The 23,419-nt window shown below is 44.2% G+C and overlaps 1 pseudogene; it reads left to right on the top strand.

Annotated features, from left to right (window-relative positions):
- The first annotated feature begins 558 nt into the window (after positions 1-558).
- Positions 559-23,419, top strand: part of LOC141052382 (uncharacterized) — a 38,298-nt pseudogene continuing 15,437 nt past the window's right edge.

Genomic DNA, 23,419 nt, shown 5'->3' with positions numbered 1-23,419 from the left:
AGACGGCGTAGGTAATTTGGCACGAGTTGGGCAGACATTGATGAAATGACCAGTCAGGACACAGTAGAAACATGCCCCATACCACGGCGAACCGCAGGCAATCCCGTTTGAGATGCAACTCCTCCAACCTGCATGGGTTCATCCATTTGCACCAGTGTGTCCTCCTCCCTAGGTAGGACAACAGGGGGCAGATTTGGTGTATGCCTCTACCTGAGGTGTCTATCCACCCGGAAAGCAAGGGACATGGTGGCTTCCAATGACCTAGGGGCAGCGTACTGCACCAGAGTATCCTGCAGCCTAGGTGACAGACCCTGACAAAAATGTCCCGTGATGTAAGGGTGAGGAAAAAAAATTATTTTTTATTTTCACGGCTCTGCGTTATAAACTTCTGTGAAGCACTTTGGGGTTCAAAGTGCTGATCACACTACTAGATAAGTTCCTTAGGGGGTCTAGTTTCCAAAATGGAGTCACTTGGGAGGGGTTTCTACAGTTTAGGCACATCAGGGGCTCTGCAAACAAATTAAAGCCACCGCAACTAAATCAAAACCCCCTGTACATATGGATCAATACTCGCAGGGTGACCTTGATTCTGATATGAGCGACATGGATGATGATAGTACTATGGGAGACCAGCCTGACTCTAGATCCTTCATAAAGAGGATACTTACTAAATCTCTTGAACCGGTGGTAAAAGACTTTAAGCAAGAAATATCTCAAATACGCCATAGGGTGGATACGCTCGAGGCCTCTAATTCCACCATAATTCAGCAAACCAATGAGGTCATAACTTGCTCCCAGAGCCAAGGGGTACATATTAACCAAATATATTCTATCCTTGAGGATCATGAGAATAGAGAAAGAAGGAATAATCTGCGGATAAAGGGCATCCCTGAATCAGTAGCTGCTGAAGCATTGATCGCAACCTTGATTGAAATATTTTCTAAACTGCTGTCTCAAAACGACCCCTCGCAAATTGAAATGGTTAGGGCCCATAGGTCACTAAAGCCACGACCCAAAATGGGAGACCCTCCCCGGGACGTCATTTGCCGTTTTTTGGATTATCGTACTAAGGACTTAATATTAAGACGGTCAAGAGAAGCAGAAGTTATTACATTTGAGGATTCCCCAATCTTGATCTTTCAAGACCTAGCAACATCGACATTAAATAAGAGACGTCTTCTGAAACCCTTTACTGAGGCTTTACGACAGAACCAATAAAAAATATCGATGGTTATACCCATTTGGCATTGCAATAACCTCTAAGGACAAACGCATCCAGGCCAGGACCTCGGCGGAAATTCAAAAAGCGTGCAAGGAGCTGGGGATCACCTTGGAAAAGTATCCAGATATAGAGGTATACCATTCAGTCCCTTCACTGTGCCCTCTCGCCCAGCCCGAGCCTTGGAGTATGGCCCAGTCTACAAAATCCACTCGAAACCGACGTAAAGCAGCAAAGCTAAATTCTAACCATCTGGATGAAGATAACTGAAGAACTGGCAGCCCAGGACAAAGACTTGTCCATGATATAGAGACTGCCTGTCATTCATGGCCGATCACTAATGATAGAGCCATCTAGAGGCCGCATAGTTTGACTTTAATGTATACCTGTGTTCTTTTGTGTTTTTTAATTTTTGGTTTCAGGTAGAAAGATCGAGCTGCGGCATCAATCGCTTATCTATGGCAGATCCCATGGACGCCATGTGTGAGTAGAGTACTACTTAGAACAATGTATTGCTGTTTTCTCTCTCGGGGGGCCTGCTCGCTCCACTTTCAATGTATACTGTCTGCAGGTGGGGGGGGGCATTGTCTCAGGAGATGGGAAAAAGTTGATTATTCATTTCATGATGCCCGTGACATTGGCGGCATCCTACTCACTCCCCTCTTTTGAAATGTTAATTGTTTCAACATAATATGGTTTGTGTTACTGTTTTTAGCACTGGCCTCGACCAGTGTACTACCCCAGTTAAAGTAACCTTATCACCTTTATACACTAATTACCCCTTGTTCTTATCCCCGTCCTCCCCTGGTTGGTCCTGCGAGGTCGCACTTCAGAATAGTGGCCTACTCACCCACTCCAACTCGTATGGAAGCTAAACAGGACACACTAAAATTAGCAAGTTTTAACACACACAGCCTAAATTCACCCATACCAAGAACACAGACACTAAATTGGTTGAAAAAGGAAAATTTTAATTTTCTTCTTTTGCAAGAAACGCATTTTCAAATTGAGAAATTACCCTCTTTTGAGAATTCATATTGCAACCAGTGGTACCATGCCACTTCCCCCCAGAAGAGTTCTAGAGGGGTGTCAATTGCATTTGATAAGAATACTTCTTTTTTACTATCTGATTCGTTGGTTGACACAGAGGGGAGATATATTTTTATAAAAGGCCTACTGGGAGGAACCTTGGTCACTATTGGCATCCTATACTCCCCCAACAAGAAGCAAATTAAATGGATTACATCCAAGCTAAACCAATTCCGCTCCTTCTTAGAAGGTGTACCGCTTATTGGAGGGGACCTGAATATTCCTCTAGACCCAATCTTGGATTCGTCCATGAAAAAATGTCAGATATCATATTAAAATATTATTTGGATAAAAAAATCCCTACATAGTCTTTCATTAATCGATGGATGGCGGCACATGCACTCTAATGATCTTGATTACACTTTTTATTCTCATACCCATAATTCCTACCACAGAATTGATTATGTCTTCCTACCAAGATCTTTGTTACCAAATCTTTTTTAACCCCTTCACCCCCAAGGGTGGTTTGCACGTTCATGACCGGGCCAATTTTTACAATTCTGACCACTGTACCTTTATGAGGTCATAACTCTGGAACGCTTCCATGGATCCCGGTGATTCTGACAAAGTTTTCTCGTGACATATTGTACTTCATGTTAGTGGTAAAATTTCATTCAAATAACTTGCGTTTATTTGTGAGAAAAACGGAAATTTGGCGAAAATTTTGAAAATTTCGCAATTTTCCAACTTTGAATTTTTATGCCCTTAAATCACAGAGATACGGCACACAAAAAACTTGATAACTAACATTTCCCACATGTTTACTTTACATCAGCACAATTTTGGAACCAAAATTTTTTTTTGTTAGGAAGTTATAAGGGTTAAAAGTTGACCAGCGATTCCTCATTTTTACAACACCATTTTATTTTTAGGACCACATCACATTTGAAGCCACTTTGAGGGGTCTATATGATAGAAAATACCCAAAAGTGACACCATTCTAAAAACTGCACCCCTTAAGCTGCTCAAAACCACATTCAAGAAGTTTATTAACCCTTTAGGTGCATCACAGGAATTTTTTTGAATATTTCAAAAAAAATGAACATCTAACTTTTTTTCATAAAAAAAATAATTCAGGTTCAATTTTTTTTATTTTACCAAGGGTAACAGGAGAAATTGGACTGCAAAAGTTATTGTGCAATTTGTCCTGAGTACGCAGATACCTGATATGTGGGGGGGAACGACTGTTTCGGCGCATGGCAGAGCTCAGAATGGAAGGAGCGCCGTTTGACTTTTTCAATGCAAAATTGGCTGGAATTCAGATTGGACGCCATGTCACGTTTGGAGAGTCCCTGATGTACCTAAACAGTGGAAACCCCCTACAAGTGACCCTATTTTGGAAACTAGACCCCCCAAGGAACTTATCTAGATATGTGGTGAGAACTTTGAACCCACAAGGGCTTTACAAAAGTTTATAACGTACAGCGGTACAATTAAAAAATCATATTTTTTCCACAAAAATGATCTTTTCACCCCAATTTTTATTTTCCCAAGGGTAACAGGACCCTAAAAGTTATTGTGCAATTTGTCCTGAGTACGCTGATACCCCACATGTGGGGGTAAACCACTATTTGGGCGCATGGCAGAGCTCGGAAGGGAAGCAGCGCCATTTGACGTTTTTGGCTTTAATTGAGATCGGACACCATGTCGTGTTTGGAAAACCCCTGATGTACCAAAACAGTGGAAACCCCCCACAAATGACACCATTTTGGAAACTAGACCCCCTAAGGAACTTATCTAGATGTGTGGTGAGAACTTTGAACCCCCATGGGCTTCACAGAAGTTTATAACATAAAGCCATACAATTAAAAAATCATATTTTTTCCACAAAAATGATCTTTTCACCCTCAATTCTTATTTTTCCAAGGGTAACAGGACCCTAAAAGTTATTGTGCAATTTGTCCTGAGTACGCTGATACCCCACATGTGGGGGTAAACCACTATTTGGGCGCATGGCAGAGCTCGGAAGGGAAGCAGCGCCATTTGACGTTTTTGGCTGGAATTGAGATCGGACACCATGTCGCGTTTGGAAAACTCCTGATGTACCAAAACAGTGGAAACCCCCCACAAATGACACCATTTTGTAAACTAGACCCCCCAAGGAACTTATCTAGATGTGTGGTGAGCACTTTGAACCCCCCAGTGCTTCACAGAAGTTTATAACGCCCGGGCGTGAAAATAAAAAATTCGTATTTTTTCCACAAACATGATCATTTAGTCACCATTTTTTTATTTTCCCAAGGGTACCAGGAGAAATTGGACCTTAAAAGTTGTTGTCCAATTTGTCCTGAGTATGCTGATACCCCATATGTGGGAGAAAACTACTGTATGGGCACACGTCGGGGCTCGGAAGGGAAGTAGTGACGTTTTGGAATGCAGACTTTGATGGAATGGTCTGCGGGTGTCATGTGCTTTTGGAGAGCCCCTGATGTACCTAAACTATTGAAACTCCCCACAAGTGACCCCATTTTGGACACTAGACCCCCCACGGAACTTATCTAGATGTGTGGTGAGCACTTTGAACCCCCAAGTGCTTCACAGAAGTTTATAACACTCGGACGTGAAAATAAAAAAATCATTTTTTTCCACAAAAATGATATTTTTGCCCCCAATTTTTTATTTTCCTAAGGGTAACAGGAGAAATTGGACCCCAAAAATTGTTTTGCAATTTGTCCTGAGTAGGCTGATACCCTACATGTGGGGGTAAAACACTGTTTGGGCGCATGGCAGAGCTTGGAAGGGAAGGAGCACCATTTGACTTTTTCAACTCAGAATTGGCTGGAATTGAGATCAGACGCCATGTTGCATTTGGAGAGCCCCTGATGTGCCTAAACAGTGGAAACCCCCAATTCTAACTCCAACCCGAACCCCAACATGCCCCTAGCCCTAACCCTAACCCTAGCCCTAACCCTAGCCCTAACCCTAACCCTAGCCCTAACCCTAACCCTACCCTAACCCTAACCCTAGCCCTACCCCAACACACCCCTAGCCCTAACCCTAGCCCTAACCCTAATGGAAAAATGGAAATAAATACATTTTTTTAATTTTATTATTTTTCCCTAACTAAGGGGTGATAACGGGGGGTTTGATTTACTATTTATGGCGGTTTTTATTTTTGGCAGCTGCCGCACGCTAAAAGACGCTTTTTATTGTAAAAATAGTTTTTGCATCACCACATATTGAGAGCTATAATTTTTCCGTATTTTGACACACCGGGTCATGTGAGGTCTTATTTTTTGCGGGACGAGTTGATGTTTTTATTGGTACCATTTTCGGGCACGTGAAATTTTTTGATCGCTTTTTATTCCGATTTTTGGGACGCAGAATGAAGAAAAACCAGCGTTTCATGAATTTCTTTTGGGGGGGGTGCGTTTACACCGTTCCGCGTGCGGTAAAATTGATAAAGCAGTTTTATTCTTCGGGTCAGTACGGTTACAGCGATACCTCATTTAGGTCTTTTTTTATGTTTTTGTCGGTTTTATGCAATGAAAACTATTTTATATAAAAAATAATTATTTTTGCATCGCTTTATTCTGCGAGCTATAACTATTTTTTCGCTGATGATGCTGTGTGGTGGCTCGTTTTTTGCGGGGCAAGATGACGTTTTCAGCGGTACCATGGATATTTATATGCGTCTTTTTGATCGCGCGTTATTACACTTTTTGTAATGGCAGTATAATAAATCATTATTTTTTGCTTCGTTTTTTATTTTTATTTTTTAAGGGGTTCGCTAAAGGGGTTAACTAATGGGACAGTTTTATAGGGCGGGTCGTTACGGACGCGGCGATACCTGATATGTGTACTTTTATTGTTTGTTTTTTTTATTATTTCCAAAAAATGGATTTATTGGGGGAATATTTTTTTTTTTTTTCTAATTTATTTGGCGATTTTTTTTTAATTATTTTTACACTTTTTTTTATTTTTTTTTTTACTTTATTAAATAGTCCCAGGTGGGACATCACTGTCCTGTGACAGATCGCTGATCTGTCACATCACAGATCACTGTGACAGATCAGCGATCTGACACAGGCACTGCAGAAGGCTTCCTCATGCCTGCGCTTTGCAGGCACTGAGGAAGCCAGCTTCCTCAGGCCCCCGAAGGCCCCCGTCGCCATCTTGGATTCGGGGGCCTGGAGGAAAGGAGTCCCCCGCAGCAGCGCTGCACATTGCGCTGCCGTGGGGGGCTCAGGGAAGCACGGAGGGAGCCCCCTCCCTGCCGATGCTTCCCTTTAACTCCCGGTACACCGCGATCATGTTTGATCGCGGTGTGCAAGGGGTTAACGTGTCGGGGGCGGTCCGTGACCGCCCCTGACACATTGTGCCGGGTGTCAGCTGTGATAATCAGCTGACACCCGGCCGCGATCAGCGGCGCTCATCACGTGGGCGCCGCTGATCGCGCCCGACGTACTATCCCGTCCATGGGCATAGGGGCCCAGGTCCCATGGACGGGATATACCGTCGGATGTCAGGAAGGGGTTAAAGCAGAAATTCTCCCCTCAGTACGGGTATCGCTCATGGAGACTAAACGACTCAATTCTAATCTCAGACACTAATAAACAACGAATTAAGAATGCTTTAATAGACTATTTCAAGAATAATGTCTCCCCAGAGGTGAGTTTCCCAACAATATGGGAGGCCCACAAAGCAGTGGTCAGAGGTGAACTAATATCTATAGCTTCACAAATCAATAAACATCGCAAAAAGATAATACAAGATCTATATGAAGAGATAGTTAATTTAGAAAAGTAACACAAAAGAACCTTACTACGTCGGAATCTGGAGGCACTTACAGCCAAACGCTTACAACTAAAAGATCTACTGAATAAGCAGTCTGCAAAGCAGTATATTAGTTGGAGAAATCGTATGTTTGTGCATGGCGATAAGGCCTCCAGACTTATGATGTCATTAATCAAAGTTAGACAAGCTAAGACCTATATCCACTCCCTGAAAACTTCTAATGGCAGTAAAACGTCTGACATTGACCTGATTTCTCAGGAATTTTTAAAATATTATTCAAGCCTATATAATCTGAAACCTGGTCAATCTGACGTCGACAGGTTACGAAAACAAACAGAAGTCCAGTCCTTTTAAGCCGACCTCAAGCTCCCCAAACTCACATCAGAACAACAAAAATCTCTGACTAGGCCCTTCACGCAGGGGGAGGTCTGATCCACTCTGTCGAATAGCCCCTCCGGGAAAGCTCCTGGCCCCGATGGTCTTCCTGTTATATATTATAAAACCTTTTCGGAGATCCTAGAACCCTATTATCTTATTCTCTGTGATGAAATACTTCGAGGCAAACCCTTCCCTCCCCAATCCTTGGAAGCTCATATCTCTCTAAACCATAAGGAGGGCAAAGACCCAGAGCTTTGCAGCAATTACAGATCCATATCATTACTGAACATGGATCTGAAAATCTATGCCAGTATGCTTGCGAGGTGCATTGCGGAGTATTTACCTAAACTGATCTCCCCTGATCAGACCGGCTTCATTAGCGTTAGAGAAGGCAAAGAAAATGCATGGAGAGTTCTACATTTGATGCAATATTCTAGCTTACATAAGATACCCTTGGTGCTATTAGGCACAGACGCAGAAAAAGCTTTTGACAGAGTGGATTGGATCTTTTTGCAGGAAACCCTCCTTAACTTCAATTTTCCTCCTCTGTTGGTAGAGGCCATATTGAAAATGTACTCACACCCTTTAGCCAGAATTAAACTTAACAACTCCCTTACCAATTCCTTTGAGATTCTTAACGGAACAAGACAGGGGTGCCCTCTCTCACCATTACTATTCATAGCAGTGATGGAACCCCTCATCAAAGCTATAAAAATGTGTCAAGATATAGGGGAGTGAACATTCAGGGTACTTCGCATAAAACTATGGCCTTCGCTGACGACTTATTAGTCACCATGACTTGCCCTCATAGAGGTATACCAGCCATCATGCGGATCCTGGAGAGATATGGCTCTTTCTCCAATTTCAAAATTAACCCATCTAAGTCCGAAACACTGGGCATAAATATACCTGCTAGCACTATAAATGATTTCAAATCTCAATTCCCCTTCCACTGGCCGGGCAATTATATAAAGTATTTGGGCATAAAAATTAGTTAGTCCTTTAAAGATTTATTCAACTTGAATTGTAAGCCAATGCTTAACTTGGTTGCAGACCACACTAAAAAATGGAGGGCCTCATACCTTTCTTGGATAGGCAGAAAAAATCTGGTTAAGAGCATCCTTTTACCTAAATTAATCTATTTGTTTCAGATGCTGCCTATAGATTTGCCCAGATCGTTCCTGGCCCAGATCAATAGTTCTATCTTTAGGTACATATAGAATAAACATAGTCCTAGACTTAACTCCCATACACTTTCATTACCTAGAGGGAAAGGTGGTATGGGAGCCCCCAACATTCACACTTACTATTTGGCTGCTGTCCTGTCAAGGACTGTTGATTGGGTCAGGAGGACTGGAGAGAAACCCTGGCTCAATATTGAAGAACAGATGGCTCCGATTCAATTATGTTCTGTTATCCTCTCCCCTATAACAACACCTAAAATTTCCTATCCGAACCTCCTTACTCGGGTGACGATTAAATGCTGGAAATCAGTGGCAATTTGCTTAGCGCCAACCCCCTCACCGCTAGCTAAGGTCTCGGATACCATGGCTTGGGAACTGACGAATCCGTCATCAACTGACAAATCACCTCTATTAGATCAGTTATATAAAGAGGGGTTCTTTATATCCTTTCAAGATATGAAAAAACTACCTACAGTGTCTAATTGCACCTTTCTTCATTATGAATCCCTAAGGAAGTCGCTATGATCAAAGGCGACCTTACACGACCTTTAACCACGTTTGAAACATTATGCTCCCAAACAAAAACTCCGAAAAAAGTGCTCTCCGCCCTCTATAGTATGCTGCTTATACAACAAGTTTCTCAAAAAAGAGCCTTTGTGCGGAGATGGGAGAGAGAGCTGCGCCATTCCTTTTCTGACTCCCAAATTAATTTAACATATAAGTCTTCATATGGACCCTCGCACTGTGTGAGAGCCCAAGAAAATAGCTATAAAATACTAACTCATTGGTATACGACGCCACTTATGCTACATAAATGGTTCCCCACTTTGTCGGACTTGTGTTGGAGATGCGAGATGGACAGAGGGTCATATCTTCATATTTGGTGGGCCTGTCCTGTCATACAAAAATTTTGGAACATGGTATCACAAGTTTTAGATGAAGTAGCACGTACCCACATAAAGTTCATACCGGAACATGTTTTCCTCAATCTCCCAAGTATCCCAAATAACAAAGCCATATCGAAACTGGTGTCCTTCATCCTGCAGCCGGCAAGCTCCTTCTGTCTTCATATTGGCTTACGTCCAACATCCCAAGCAGGAGCCAGTTATTAACTAAAATTGACCAGTTATACCATGCTGAAGAGTTGGTAGCACTTTCTACACATAGCTTTTCCGCTTTCTTATATGTTTGGAGTCTTTGGGTATCGTACAGGAAATCAGAAAAATTCATTTCTATGTATACACCTGACTCTACATCTTAAACTATGGACTTGAGCATCATGTTTGCAGACCTCTGCCTCCCCCCCTCTTCTCGACCCCCTCCCTCTTTCCCCCTCCCCCACCCGGTTTATTGATAGAACCCTATGGTTTACTCTCTCCATTTTCTTGGGCCCTGACTGGGTTCCTACTAAGCTAATTGTTCCACTTCAAGGTTTATTATTCAACATTGGGCCCAGGTCCTGTGCCAAATGTATGTCTAATTTATTAATAACAAGTAAGACTTAATCGTCATTTTTACAAGGTAACGATATTTCGACGAAGATGTGAGTGCTTACATCCCTATAGATATGGACATCCTCTAGTACTCATTACCATTCTTGAGATCAAAAGAGTCCTTTGAACACTGTATTGTATTATTTGTGATGTAACATACCTGCATTGTGGTATCTATTGCGTTGCTGTCAAGTTACCAATATTGTTTCAATAAATAAAACATTGAAAACAAAACATCAGGGGCTCTGCAAACGTAACATGATGCCCACAGACCATTCCATCAAGTCGGCATTTCAAAACGTCACTACTTCCCTTCCGAGCCCCGACGTGTGCCCAAACAGTGGTTCCCTCCACATATGGGGTACCAGCGTACTCAGGACAAACTGTACAACAACGTTTGGGGTCCAATTTCTCCTGTTACCCTTGTGAAAATAAAAAATTGTGGGCTAAAAAATCATTTTTTGAGGAAAAAATTTTTTTATTTTCACGACTCTGCGTTATAAACTTCTGTGAAGCACCTGGGGGTTCAAAGTGCTCACTATGTATCTAGATAAGTTCCTTAGGGGGTCTAGTTTCCAAAATTGGGTCATTTGTTGGGGAGCTTCAAAGTTTAGGCACACAGGGGCTCTCCAATCACGACATGGTGTCCGCTTACAATTGGAGCTAATTTTCCATTCAAAAAGTCAAATGGAGCTCCTTCACTTCTGATCCCTGCTGTGCACCCAAACAGTGGTTCCCCCCTTATATGGGGTACCAGCGTACTCAGGAAAAACTGGACAAACCCAAACACTGGTTTATGACCACATATGAGGTATCAGTGTACTCAGGAGAAATTGACCAACAAATTTTAGGATCTATTTTATCCTGTTGCCCATGTAAAAATTAAAAAATTGATGCTAAAAGAAAATTTTTGTTGGAAAAATTAAAATGTCCATTTTTTTCCTTCCACATTGCTTTAGTTCCTGTGAAGCACCTGAAGGGTTAATAATCTTCTGGAATGTAGTTTTGAGTAGCTTGAGGGGTGCAGTTTTTTGATTGGTGTCACTTTTGGGTATTTTCTGCCATATAGACCCCTCAAAGTGACTTCAAATATGAGGTGGTCCTTAAAAAAAAATGGTTTTGTAAATTTTGTTGTAAAAATGAGAAATTGCTGGTCAACTTTTAACCCTTATAACTTCCTAACAAAAAAAATTTGCTTCCAAAATTGTGCTGATGTAAAGTAGACATGTGGGAAATGTTACTTATTAACTATTTTGTGTCACATAGCTCTCTGGTTTAACAGAACAAAAATTCAAAATTTGAAAATTGCGAAATTTTCGCCAAATTTCCATTTTTTTCAAAAATTATCTACCTAAATTTACCACTAACATGAAGCCCAATATGCCATGAAAAAAGCAATCTCAGAATTGCTAGGATCTGTTGAAGAGTTCCTGAGTTATTACCTCATAAATGGACACTGGTCAGAATTGCAAATAATGGCCTGGTCATTAAGGTCAAAATAGGCTGGGTCATGAAGGTGTTAAAGAAACATAAATAAAATATACCTAAAAAGAGTATTGGATATTTTAACAAATATTTAGTAGTTTAGAGTAGAGTAGGGCCCGGCCAAAAGAGTCTACCTTGTCGTGGTGGCGGCTTTAAAAAAATCTTTTAGCCAAAACAAATGCTGCTGGCTATGTATGTGATCTGGCATTAGATGGGAACTGATAATGTGTGATTGGTGAGGACATGGTGCAGATGTGGAGTTTTTCTATGAGTGGGCGGTGGACTGTGGAAGGTTCGAGGGTTGGAGGTGGAGCTGGGGGTGGAGCCTGAGCGGAATCTCAAGGGGGCCGGAAAATGTTGCCATTATGAAGGCCCAAAATTCCTGGTGGCAGCCCTGCCTGCAGTTATAGGGTTAGTCTGCAGGCTAATAGCATTCTGAACATGCCTGGCACTGGCACTTAGATCCCTGCTGCAGGGAGTAAGCTAATGTTACTCTTCCCGGTAGCATTCAGCATTCCGTGATGGGGTGTTGCTGGCACGGTTTCACTCACCGCTCTGTGTATAGAAAGCGGTGGCTGTATGTGTGCCTCCAGAACTAACTGATAGCCGGTCCTCCTGCTGAGCTGCTGTCAGTTAATGCCGAGTGCGTGGCAACAGTTGCCATGCTCTATACACAGAGCAGTGACTGAACCCGTGGCGACGTCGCTCCCATGACAGAAACTCTGACACTACTCGGAGGAATAAAGTTCATTTCCTACTGGGGTCTAAGTGTGCTATTAACCTGCAGGTTAATCCCATATATGCAGGTTAATAGTGTTTTTTCCCGTGACAAGTTCCCTTTAAGGACAAAATCATCAGAATACCAGTGCATATAAGGACATCTTCCGACAAGCCTACAACCTGCAGTAACCACCAATCGACCAAGCCACTGCATGACCAGCTCTACCCTCACCTACTGTATCTTCACCCAGCCCTTGTAGATTGTGAGCCCTCACAGGCAGGGTCCTCTCTCCTCCTGTACCAGTCGTGACTTGTATTGTTTAACCCCTTAACGACCGCCGATACGCCTTTTAACGGCGGTCGCTATGGGTACTTAAACCACAGCGCCGTTAATTAACGGCGCTGTGGAGAAAGGAAACAGCGCCCCTCACAGTCGGATTTTCTCCGGGGTCTCGGCTGCCTGTGGCAGCCGAGACCCTGGAGAACATGATTCGAGTCGGTATTTACCGACACCAGGGTTGCAATCGCCGTTATTAACCTTATAACGGCGACCGCAAAAAAAAAAAAAACGCGATTTTATATTTAGTTTCTCTCCCCTCTGATGTGATCGAGGGGAGAGAAAAGGGGTCCCTGGGTCCTCCGATCCCCCCCGGTACGTTTTTGATTCCCCCCCGCACTGCTGGCCCCCCTCCTTCCTCCTGTCCTGGCCCCCCTCCTTCCTCCTTCTTCCTCGGTAGAAAGAAAATGGCGCCCGCCAAGATCTGCCTTACTGCAGGCAGCCGAGACCCTGGAGAACATCATCCAGGTCGGTATTTACCGACCCCGGGGTTGCGATCGCCGTTATTAACCCTATAACGGCGACCGCAACCAAAAAAAAAAAAACGTGATTTTATATTTAGTTTCTCTCCCCTCTGATGTGATCGAGGGCAGAGAAAAGTGGTCCACGGGTCCTCCGATCCCCCCCGGTACCTTTTCGATTCCACCCTGCACTCCTGGCCCCCCTCCTTCCTCGGCAGAAAGAAAATGGCGGGCGCATGCGCAGTGCGCCCGGCAAGATCTGCCTGACTGTACCCAGCAACCAGTGAGAATTTTCTCATTGGTTGCTGGGTTTTGATCACTGTGATAGACCCTATCACAGTGATCATAGCCCCCAATATTTGTAAATATGGCAACACTTGGGCTGTGCTGTCTCTCTTCTCTCCTTGTAGTTGTTCTGGGAGAGAAGAGAGATAAACTACAGCTCAAGTGCTGCCCTGTCAGCAAAGTGAAATCTGATTTTGCTGCGTCCGCAGCGTCATAAAAATCAGATTACCCCTCCAAATCCCCCACATCCCCATCCCCATTGTCAGGGGATAATAAAAAAAAAATTTTTTTAGGGTTAGGGCTAGGGTTAGGGCTATACGTGCTACCAGGGTTAGGGCTATACGTGCTAGTTATACATGCTACTAGGGTTAGGGTTATACGTGCTACTAGGATTAGGGTATACGTGCCTCTAGGGTTAAGGTATACGTGCTACTAGGGGTAGGGTTATACATGCTACTAGGGTTAGGGTATACGTGCTACTAGGGTTAGGGTATACGTGCCTCTAGAGTTAGGGTATACGTGCTACTAGGGTTAGGGTATACGTGCTACTAGGGTTAGGGTTACACATATTAGGGTTAGGAGGAAAAAAAGGGTGAGATTAGAGTTAGTATTCATTAGGCAGAGAAATAAAATGGCGCAGAAAACGTACAGCGCGGAGCTAGCTTACAGCCTGCTTTGCTCCGGCAGCTCCGGCAGTGAAACAGAATCTGCCTCTGAAGCTGAGCAGCTTTCTGACAGTGACGACGACTCTTCCTCCACGGGATCCCTCAGCCCGATGGTAGCGGAGTCGGTCGTCACTGCTGAAGCTTCAGAGGCAGGGCCAAGTACCACAGTCCCCCCATCGCTGTGGTATAATGACACCTCATTTTCCCCTCAAATTCCCCCTTTTTCTGCTGTCCCTGGAATAACAGTAGATGTCACTAATTTTACCCCCATTGATTATTTCCAAATTTTCATTAGCCCCGAAGTCCTAGAATTGATCGTCCACCAGACAAACCTATATGCCCGACAATATATTTCCCAAAAACCCACTGCCTTTCATTCCCGTTCCTGGATGCCCACCAATGTCCCTGAAATAAAAAAATTTTTAGGCCTTACCCTGTATATGGGTTTTGTAAAAAAACCCTCACTCCGCTCTTACTGGGCAACAAAAGCTGTCCACAGCACCCCTGTATTTGCAGCTGTCATGTCCCGAGTTCGTTATGAAGCCCTGATGAGATTCCTCCACTTCAGTGACAATTCCCAAGTCCCCCCAAGAACTGACCCCAATTATGATCGGCTAAATAAATTGAGACCCCTAATTTCCCTCCTGTAAAATTTATTTCTAAATTCCTATACCCCAGAGAAAAATGTGGCAGTCGACGAGTCCTTGATGAGCTACAAGGGCCGTCTGTCATTCCGCCAATTTATCCCCTCCAAGCGTGCCAAATACGGCATAAAATTATACAAAACTTGTGAGAGCTCATCAGGGTACACTTCCACCTTCCTAATTTATGAAGGTAGGGACCGCCAAATAAACCCTCCAAACTGCCCCCAGACAATTGGCATCCCAGGCAAAATTGTCTGGGAGCTAATGACACCCTTTCTAAATCAAGGGTACCATGTGTATATGGACAATTATTATACAAGCATCCCTCTATATAAATACCTCCACGCTGCAAATACAGGGGCCTGTGGGACAATCAGGAAAAATAGAGTGGGGTTTCCGTCACAGTTGGTGTCCAGGCGTTTGGAGCAGGGGGCGTCTTTCTCACTTGCAAATGACCAACTCCTTGCAGTGAAGTGGAAGGACAGGAAGGACGTTTACATGCTTACCACACTGCATGCGGACACCACTGTGACGGTCAGAGAGAGGGGTGCCACCAGGGACAAGGAAAAACCGGTCTGTGTCACAGAATATAATAAGTTTATGGGTGGCGTTGACTTATCAGACCAGGTTCTGCAACCTTACCTGGTCAAGCGGAAGACCAGGGCCTGGTACAAAAAGGTGGCCATCTACCTTATTCAAACTGCCACATACAACAGTTTCGTACTATATAAAAAAGCCCAAGGACCCCTTACATTCCTCCAGTTTCAGGAAAAAATTGTTGAGGGCCTCCTGTTTCAGTCAATGGCACCGGGGGAAGCCTTTCAGTCTGAGGATTCCCGGAGACTTGCAGAGCGCCATTTACCACACCCTGTCCCTGTCACGCCCACCCAAAGGTATCCTCAAAAACGATGCCGGGTTTGCAGGAAGCATGGCAAACGGAGTGATTCCCGGTACTACTGCCCCACATGCCCATCCCAACCAGGCCTTTGTATCTCCCCCTGCTTTGAGACCTACCACACCACCCACAATTATTAGTTTTTTTTATATAAGTTTTATTTTCTGCTTATTGGCCTCAGTAGAGTAATTTGGAACAAGTAATAGAGAAATTTTCATTAGTAGTCCCCTTTTACCCCATTCCACAATTCCAACATTTGATCAATCCCATACCAAACTACTATTCCAACAAATTCTCATCCACGTACCCACGTCTGTACAACCCAGAGTGTGGACCTCACAAATGTTCTTGAAAAGTCAGGTCATCTGAAAATTCTAGGGCTTGATCAATCCCATACCAAACTGCTATTCCAACAAATTCTCGTCCACGTACCCAGTCTGTACGCTCGAGTGTGGACCCCACAAATGTTCCTGAAAAGTCAAGTCATTTGAAAATTCTAAGACCTGATTACTCACAAACATTTTTTACCATTTACCTAACTTTGACTGTTTTTATGACTGTCTTGCTACACAAAACTTTGGCTTCCATTTATATTACTTATATTTATGTTGGTGATTCGGGCATAATCATTTTATTGGAGGATTTCTAAAAATGAGGAAGTTCCGTACTTATACACTATGGACTTTACCGTAAGGTTCTTGCCGAACCTCTGGTACCAGACAATACAGATTCTGTAGGGGATTGATTGTTTTGTGCATATAGCGGTTCTGACCTTGGCGGGTGGGAGCTTGCTATGGTGCACCACGTCTATTGGCACATTCGTCTCTCATATAGGGGTTGATGGAGCTAAAAGGACGCTGTACGACCGGTCCCTGAAAGTCTGTGCAATTCTAGTCCAGCTGGTGTTCTTTCATCTTTGGAACAAACTCAGCTTTGCCACATAGTTGGCTGCATTTTCCTCCACATTTTGCCCTTCATTCCATACAGTTTTTTCTTCCTGCTACAATTAACGCAAATGTGGGACAACTGTTTTGTTAGCAAGACCAAGTTTTATAATCAGCCAAAGTACTTTTAGGAGCATGCCTCCCTCTGTGAGTAATAATTCCTGAAAGGATTTTCAAATAAAGTCACATTGTGCCCCTTCCTGTCCGAGCCCTGCAGTTTGTCCAAACAGTCCTTTTTGACTACATATGGGATATCGCCACGCTCATAAGAAAGTGGATAACAAATTGTTGGGTCAACTTTTTGGTGTAATCTCTGACAAAAGTGAGAAATTCAGGTCTAAACCAAGATTTTTGTGGAAAAAATGAACTTTTTCAATATGACGACACAATGTTATCAAATTCTGTGTCGTATCTGTGGGTTCAAATTGCTCAATATACCCCTGGATAAAATCTTTGAGGGGTGTAGTTTCCAAAATGGGGTCAGTTTTGGGGGGTTTCTGCTGTTTAGGCACATGTTCAAACCCGACATGGCATCCGGTCTCACAATTTTGAGATTAAAATTGAAACGGTGCTCCTTCCCTTCCTGGCTCTACCGTGCACCCAAACTGAGGTTTACCCCCACATATGGGGTATCAGCATACTCAGGACAAACTGCACAACAACTTTTGGGGTCCAATTCCTCTTGATACCCTTGGTAAAATAAAAAATTGGGGGCAAAAAGATCATTTTTGTTAAAAAAAAAATGATTTTTTATTTTTACTGCTGTACGTTATAAACTTCTGTGAAGCACTTGGGGGTTGCAAGTGGTCACCGCACATCTAGATAAGTTCCCTAGGGGGTCTAGTTTCCAAAATGGTGTCACTTGTGGGGGGTTTCCACTGTTTAGGCACATCAGAGGCTCTATAAACGCAACATCGCGTCAGATCTCAAATCCAGCCAATTCTACGTTGGAAAAGTCAAACGGCGCTCCTTCTGTTTGCGCCCAAAAAGTGGTTTACCCCCACATATGTGGTATCAGCATACTCAGGACAAACTGCACAACAACTTTTGGGGTCCAATTCCTCTTGATACCCTTGGTAAAATAAAAAATTGGGTGCAAAAAGATCATTTTTGTGAAAAAAAATTATCTTTTTGTTTTTACGGCTGTATGTTATAAACTTCTGTGAAGCACTTGGGGGTTGCAAGTGGTCACCGCACATCTAGATAAGTTCCTTAGGGGGTCTAGTTTCCAAAATTGTGTCACTTGTGGGGGGTTTCCACTGTTTAGGCACATCAGAAGCTCTCTAAACGCAACATGGCATCAGATCTCAAATCCAGCCAATTCTGCATTGGAAAAGTCAAACGGCGCTCCTTCCGTTCCAATCCCTGCCGTGCGCCCAAAAAGTGGTTTACCCCCACATATGTGGTATCAACGTATTCAGGAGAAATTGCACAATGAATTTTTTTGTTCATTTTCTTTTCTAACACTTGCGAAAATAAAAAAAATTGGTTCAAAAGTAATTTTTTTGCAAAAAAAGTTAAATGTTAATTTTTTCCTTCCACATTGCTTCAGTTCCTGTGAAGCATGAAAAGGGTTAATAAACTTGAATGTGGTTTTGAGCACCTTGAGGGGTCCAGTTTTAGAATGGTATCACTTTTGGGTGTTTTCTGTCATCTTCACCCCTCAAAATGACTTTAAATATGATGTGGTCCCTAAAAAATATGGTTTTGTTAATTTTGTTGTAAAAATGAAAAATCGCTGTTCAACTTTTAACCCTTATAACTTCCTAACAAAAAAAAATTTGTTTACAAAATTGTGCTGATGTAAAGTAGACATGTGGGAAATAATATTTATTAAGAAATTTGTGTGACATATCTCTCTGATTTAAGGGCATAAAAATTTAAAGTTTTAAAATTACAAAATTTTAAAAATTTTCGCCATATTTCATTTTTTTCATAAATAATCACAAGTCATGTCGAAGAAATTTTACCATTAACATGAAGTACAATATGTGACGAAAAAACAATCTCAGAATCAGCGGGATCCGTTAAAGCGTTCCAGAGTTATAGCCTCATAAAGAGACAGTGGTCAGAATTGTAAAAATTGGTCTGGTCATTAAGCTGCAAATTGGCTCTGTCACTAAGGGGTTAAGATTACTTTACTCGTTTTTATTACGCATGCCCTTTTCACATGTAAAGTACCATGGAATAAATTGCACTATTATAATAAATAATAATTTTAAACCATAAGCAACCAAACCATCTCTGGGAAAGAAGATTATCAGGCACCTGATACATAGTTACTCAGTTTCAAAAGGATTGATTATTATATTGAGACTGAAGCATTAACATTACTTCTGGGTATTTGCTTAGGTTTCAGTTTGACCACTGATTAATTTAAGACATCCATTTCCAATCACATCTGCTTACACATGAGCTCCCTAGATTTGGTATTCAGCAATCTGTTCCAAACACCGAAATGAGATACTGAATTCCGGATTAGATAAGGATTTACTAACTGCTGTATATGTAACAGCACAATGTTAAGAGAAAGCAAGAATTTAACTTATCGCAACTTTATCATAGATTTTGTGCCATGATCATTTACGATCAGTCCCTTGTGCTCCTAACCAGATAACCGCGGCAAGGAGTGTGACAGAGGCAGTGCTCCAGTATGCATGCTGCTGATAAAATTTCATTTTTGACTGTGGCAGAAAACGCTGTGTGCCCTAAAAATCCACTTTTGGACAATGTGACATCAAATGTCCACTTAAGGTACTGTCACACTTAGCGATGTACCAGCGATCCCGACCAACGATATGACACGGTCAGGATCGCTGGTACATCGCTAAGTGGTCGCTAGTGAGCTGCCACACAGGCAGATCTCACCAGCGACATCGCTGGAGACGGGGATCGCTACTTACCTGTCACACCAGGCGATCCTGCGTCCTCCCGCCCGGCTCCACGCTTCGCTCGTCGTCACAGCAGGAAGCCCAGCAGGAAGCAGACGACGAGAAACGGTCCAGCCTGTTCTCGCGCGATCAGCGATAACCAGCGGGGGAGCCGGTCGGAGGTAAGTATCAGACACAGCGATATCGCTAGCAATATCGCTATAACGTCACAAGTTATAGCGATATTGCTAGCGATATCGCTTAGCGTGACATGCCCTTTAGGGCATGTTTACCCCTTATGGATTTTTTTATACATCCAAGATTTTACTAGACACCTTTAAATGGAATAGAGCAGTCTCCTTTGATATTCCATATAGCAAAAGGACAAATAAAACATACAGTATATACAATATATACAGTATATTATGTGGTACAGTACAGGGTGTTTTACTGGATGGAAGATACATTTCTCCCAGCAGATTAATGTTTGACCGGGTTTTTCCCTAAAGACAGGACCTGCGATGATGTCATGGTCACGTGATCAGCCCATGTGATGGCTACCTCACCGGTGGGAGGGGTTATGGGCTATGTAATGGAGGTTGGTATTTGGCACATGGTGAGTGTGTGTCTGGAAGTTACAGGAACTTGACTGGACTTAGCCTGAACTTGTATACAGGATCCCCGTGCTGCAGGACTATAGCAGCAAGACTCTCAACAACCCTGGGAATGGCACCCGCCGGATGCCGCAGGACCTGGCAGCCGCTTAGTTAAGCCCGTTCCATGCAAGAGGTGAGTCTCCAAGCTGGAGTATATTTATGTTTTTCCTTATTTTCTGTTAACCTGCTGTTTGCAAAGTTACATTAAACCACTGAAATTAGACTTTAAGCCTGTGTGTTGCCTCTTTACTGCAGCCCTGCCATTACCTACCAGAGCGGATCCCTACAATTGGCGGACTGAATGCGGGCAAACGCAATGAGGCCAGGCTGTTTTTACTTATTTTTGATCTGTACCCCAGCCTATGTCCTGGGTGAAACAAGTGGCACAGACCCAGGCGGGGAACTTTCCAGAAATGGAGGCCACGGTCAAAACGCTCATAAAGGCCATGCGACAGCAACAGGCTACACAGCAGCAGCAGGCTATGCAGCAGCAGCAAGAGGCCATGTGGCATTAGCAGCAGGAGGCCATGCGACAGCAGGCTATGCAGCAGCAGCAGGAGACCAATCAGCTGTTGATACAGCATATCATGACAGCACAGACAAAAGGAACTAACCGGGGAATGCATGATGTCCAGAAAGTGGTTCGTACAGCGGTTCCCAAAATGGAGAAGTTGGACGATGTGGAGGCGTACCTGGAGATGTTCGAAGGAGTCGCTGAGAGAGAGAAGCTACCCTGGGACCAGTGGGCAGAAATCATCTCTCCGTTTCTGGTCCCAAGACCTTTGAAAGCGTATCAGAACCTACCCATGGAGCAAAGGGCGGACTACACAGTCGTCAAGGGTGAGATACTGGCACGTCTTGGGGTAAATGTGTTAGTTCGGGCCCAGCAGGTACACCAGTGGGAGTATACCCCCTCCAAGCCGGCTCGGTCCCAGTATTACGACCTGATGCACCTGTTACGAAAGTGGTTGCAGCCTGAGATGTTGTCCCCCACGGCCATGCTGGACCACATAGTGACTGATAAGTTTTGGAGAGCTTTGCCCCCCTCCCTCTAGTCATGAGTCAGACAGGCATCCCCTACTAATGCCATGCAGATGATAGACCTCATAGAAAGGTATGGGGCTACCAAAGAGCTACAGAGAGGGACTCCTCGGAAGGTAACAGGAAGGTTCCCTAAGTCTCTACCCCTGGTTCGGCGAGTGGAGACCAGGAAGGCTGCTCAGGACTTATCTGAGGAAGTAAGGAGCCCCATAATCTGCTGGCGGTGCCAGGAACCAGGGTATATGAGAGCTGATTGCCCCCACCTGGCTGAGCCCATGGGCACCAACTTTGGGTACCGCCAGTCTCACTATGTCAAACCGATGTGTGCAATGGGCACCCTGAAAGGTCCCAATATGGAACATTTGTGTCAGGTTGAAGTGGAGGGCACCCCGGCCGTGGCCCTATTGGACTCAGGGAGTCTTGTAACCCTGGTACGAGCCAGCTGGATACAAACCAGCGAGGATGCGGGTTGGAAAATTGGGGTGTTGTGTATACATGGGGACTTAAAAGACTATCCCACTGCACTTGTGGTGATCAGCACGCCAGCGGGGAGGCGGTGCCACGAGGAGGGGGTTGTGACTAATTTGCATTGAGAGGTGATAATTGGAAGAGACTTTCCTTTATTTTCTATGCTGTGGCCATCTGTTGTCTCACCCACGGAGCAACTGCCGGCACCAGAGGCAGCCAGGTTACATTCTCCAGAAGTTGGACATGAACCTGGTGGCCCGGAAGAAGAAGTGCTGGCGGTAGGGGTAACCTTCCCTTCGGTGGACGAGGGAAAGAATTCTCCCATAGAAGTATTGACTGGAGAGGTGGAAGACTTGCCGCCGGGACCCGAGTTGTCAGACTTGAATGTGTCAGGTGACAATTTTGGTATAGCGCAACTCCGAGACCCTACTTTGGCCCGGGCTAGAGAAAATGTATTGTTTGTCAATGGGGAACCCCAACAACCTGGGGCAGCTACAGTGCTGCGACGCTTTAAGCTACACCAAGATTTGTTGTACCGAGTGAAGAAAATAGTCTGGTAATGGACTTAGCACATGCGCATGTACTTGGTGGGCATTTGGGCCAAAAGAAAACCCTAGACCGAATTCTGCAGCGGTTCTAATGGCTAGGGGTCCATGAAGAAGTTAAACGGTACTGTAATTCCTGTCCAATGTACCAGGTAACCAGTTCCCAGCCTCACTTTTGGAGTCCTTTGATGTCTTTGACAATTATAGAGGTATCCTTCGAGAGAGTGGCAATGGATCTGGTGGGGCCTCTCAATAAGTCAGCAAGGGGACACAACACATCCTGGTAGTTCTAGATTATGCTACCCGATATCCTGAGGACAGTCCTCTGCGCCACACATCAGCTAAGCTTATAGCAAAGGAACTCATGGGTATGTTTTCGCAGGTGGGAATTCCTCAAGAGATTTTAACAGACCAGAGAACCCCCTTTATGTAAAAAATGATGAAGGAACTCTGCCGTTTGCTAAATGTTAAGCAGTTGCGCATGGGTTGCCCTCCCAGGGCTGTGGGGTACTTGGTACCGGGCCGGTGTCAGGGGAATGTGTCACAGCAGCAGTGACCCGGTCCGTGGCCCTGGGCACCCAAATCAATGGTTGTTTGTAATATAGTTTATGGAATAGTTTGTGACGCCACCTGTGGTGTTTGGCAAGCAAGATGTTAAGCCAACGCTGCGTGCAGAGCCTCTGGGGCTGATGGTGTGTTGCAGCAAAGATGGTGTAGCTTCCCACAGGTGAAGCTGTAACCCCAGGGCAATGTGTAAGCACAGGTAGTGTAAAGGATGGTACCCAGATGTAGCGGTGTTGCCGGCATTGGTGCACAATGACTGGAAGACACCAGGGCTTGTAGTTCCAAAGCTTTACTCACTGTTCGTGGTACACACTGGTGCCTGCCTCTGTGCCGTGTCCTCTGGGGCAGAGACTCAATCAACCTCCCAGGCAAGTCAGGCTTCTCCTCTTCAACACTCCGCCAACATGTACCTGTCCTGAACGACTCCTCTATTGCGCCTTTTAGTGTGGAGAGCTCCAGTACCGTGGTTACTCTGAAGTTCCTCCTGTCAGATGTTCCTAACAACTCTACTTGTATGACAGACAGCTGTAGCCTGATCAGGGACCTCCTGGATCCCGGCTCTCTATCCGTGTTGCTGTTGTGTCCCAAGTCTTGGATGGGAGTAGTGCATTTACAGCCAACTACTCCACCGGTGTCTGCTGCAGAACCATAAGTGTCCATACAACCGCGTTGACCGGGCACCGGCCTTGCGCTGAGAACCTATAGGCAGGGTTCCTCTCCCAACCCACAACTCCTCTCT

The sequence above is a fragment of the Dendrobates tinctorius genome, unplaced genomic scaffold, assembly GCF_039654945.1.
Source record: "Dendrobates tinctorius isolate UK_male_01 unplaced genomic scaffold, ASM3965494v1 ptg000160l, whole genome shotgun sequence".
NCBI classification, from domain to species: domain Eukaryota; kingdom Metazoa; phylum Chordata; class Amphibia; order Anura; family Dendrobatidae; genus Dendrobates; species Dendrobates tinctorius.
This window is presented reverse-complemented; position numbering and strand designations above follow the sequence as displayed.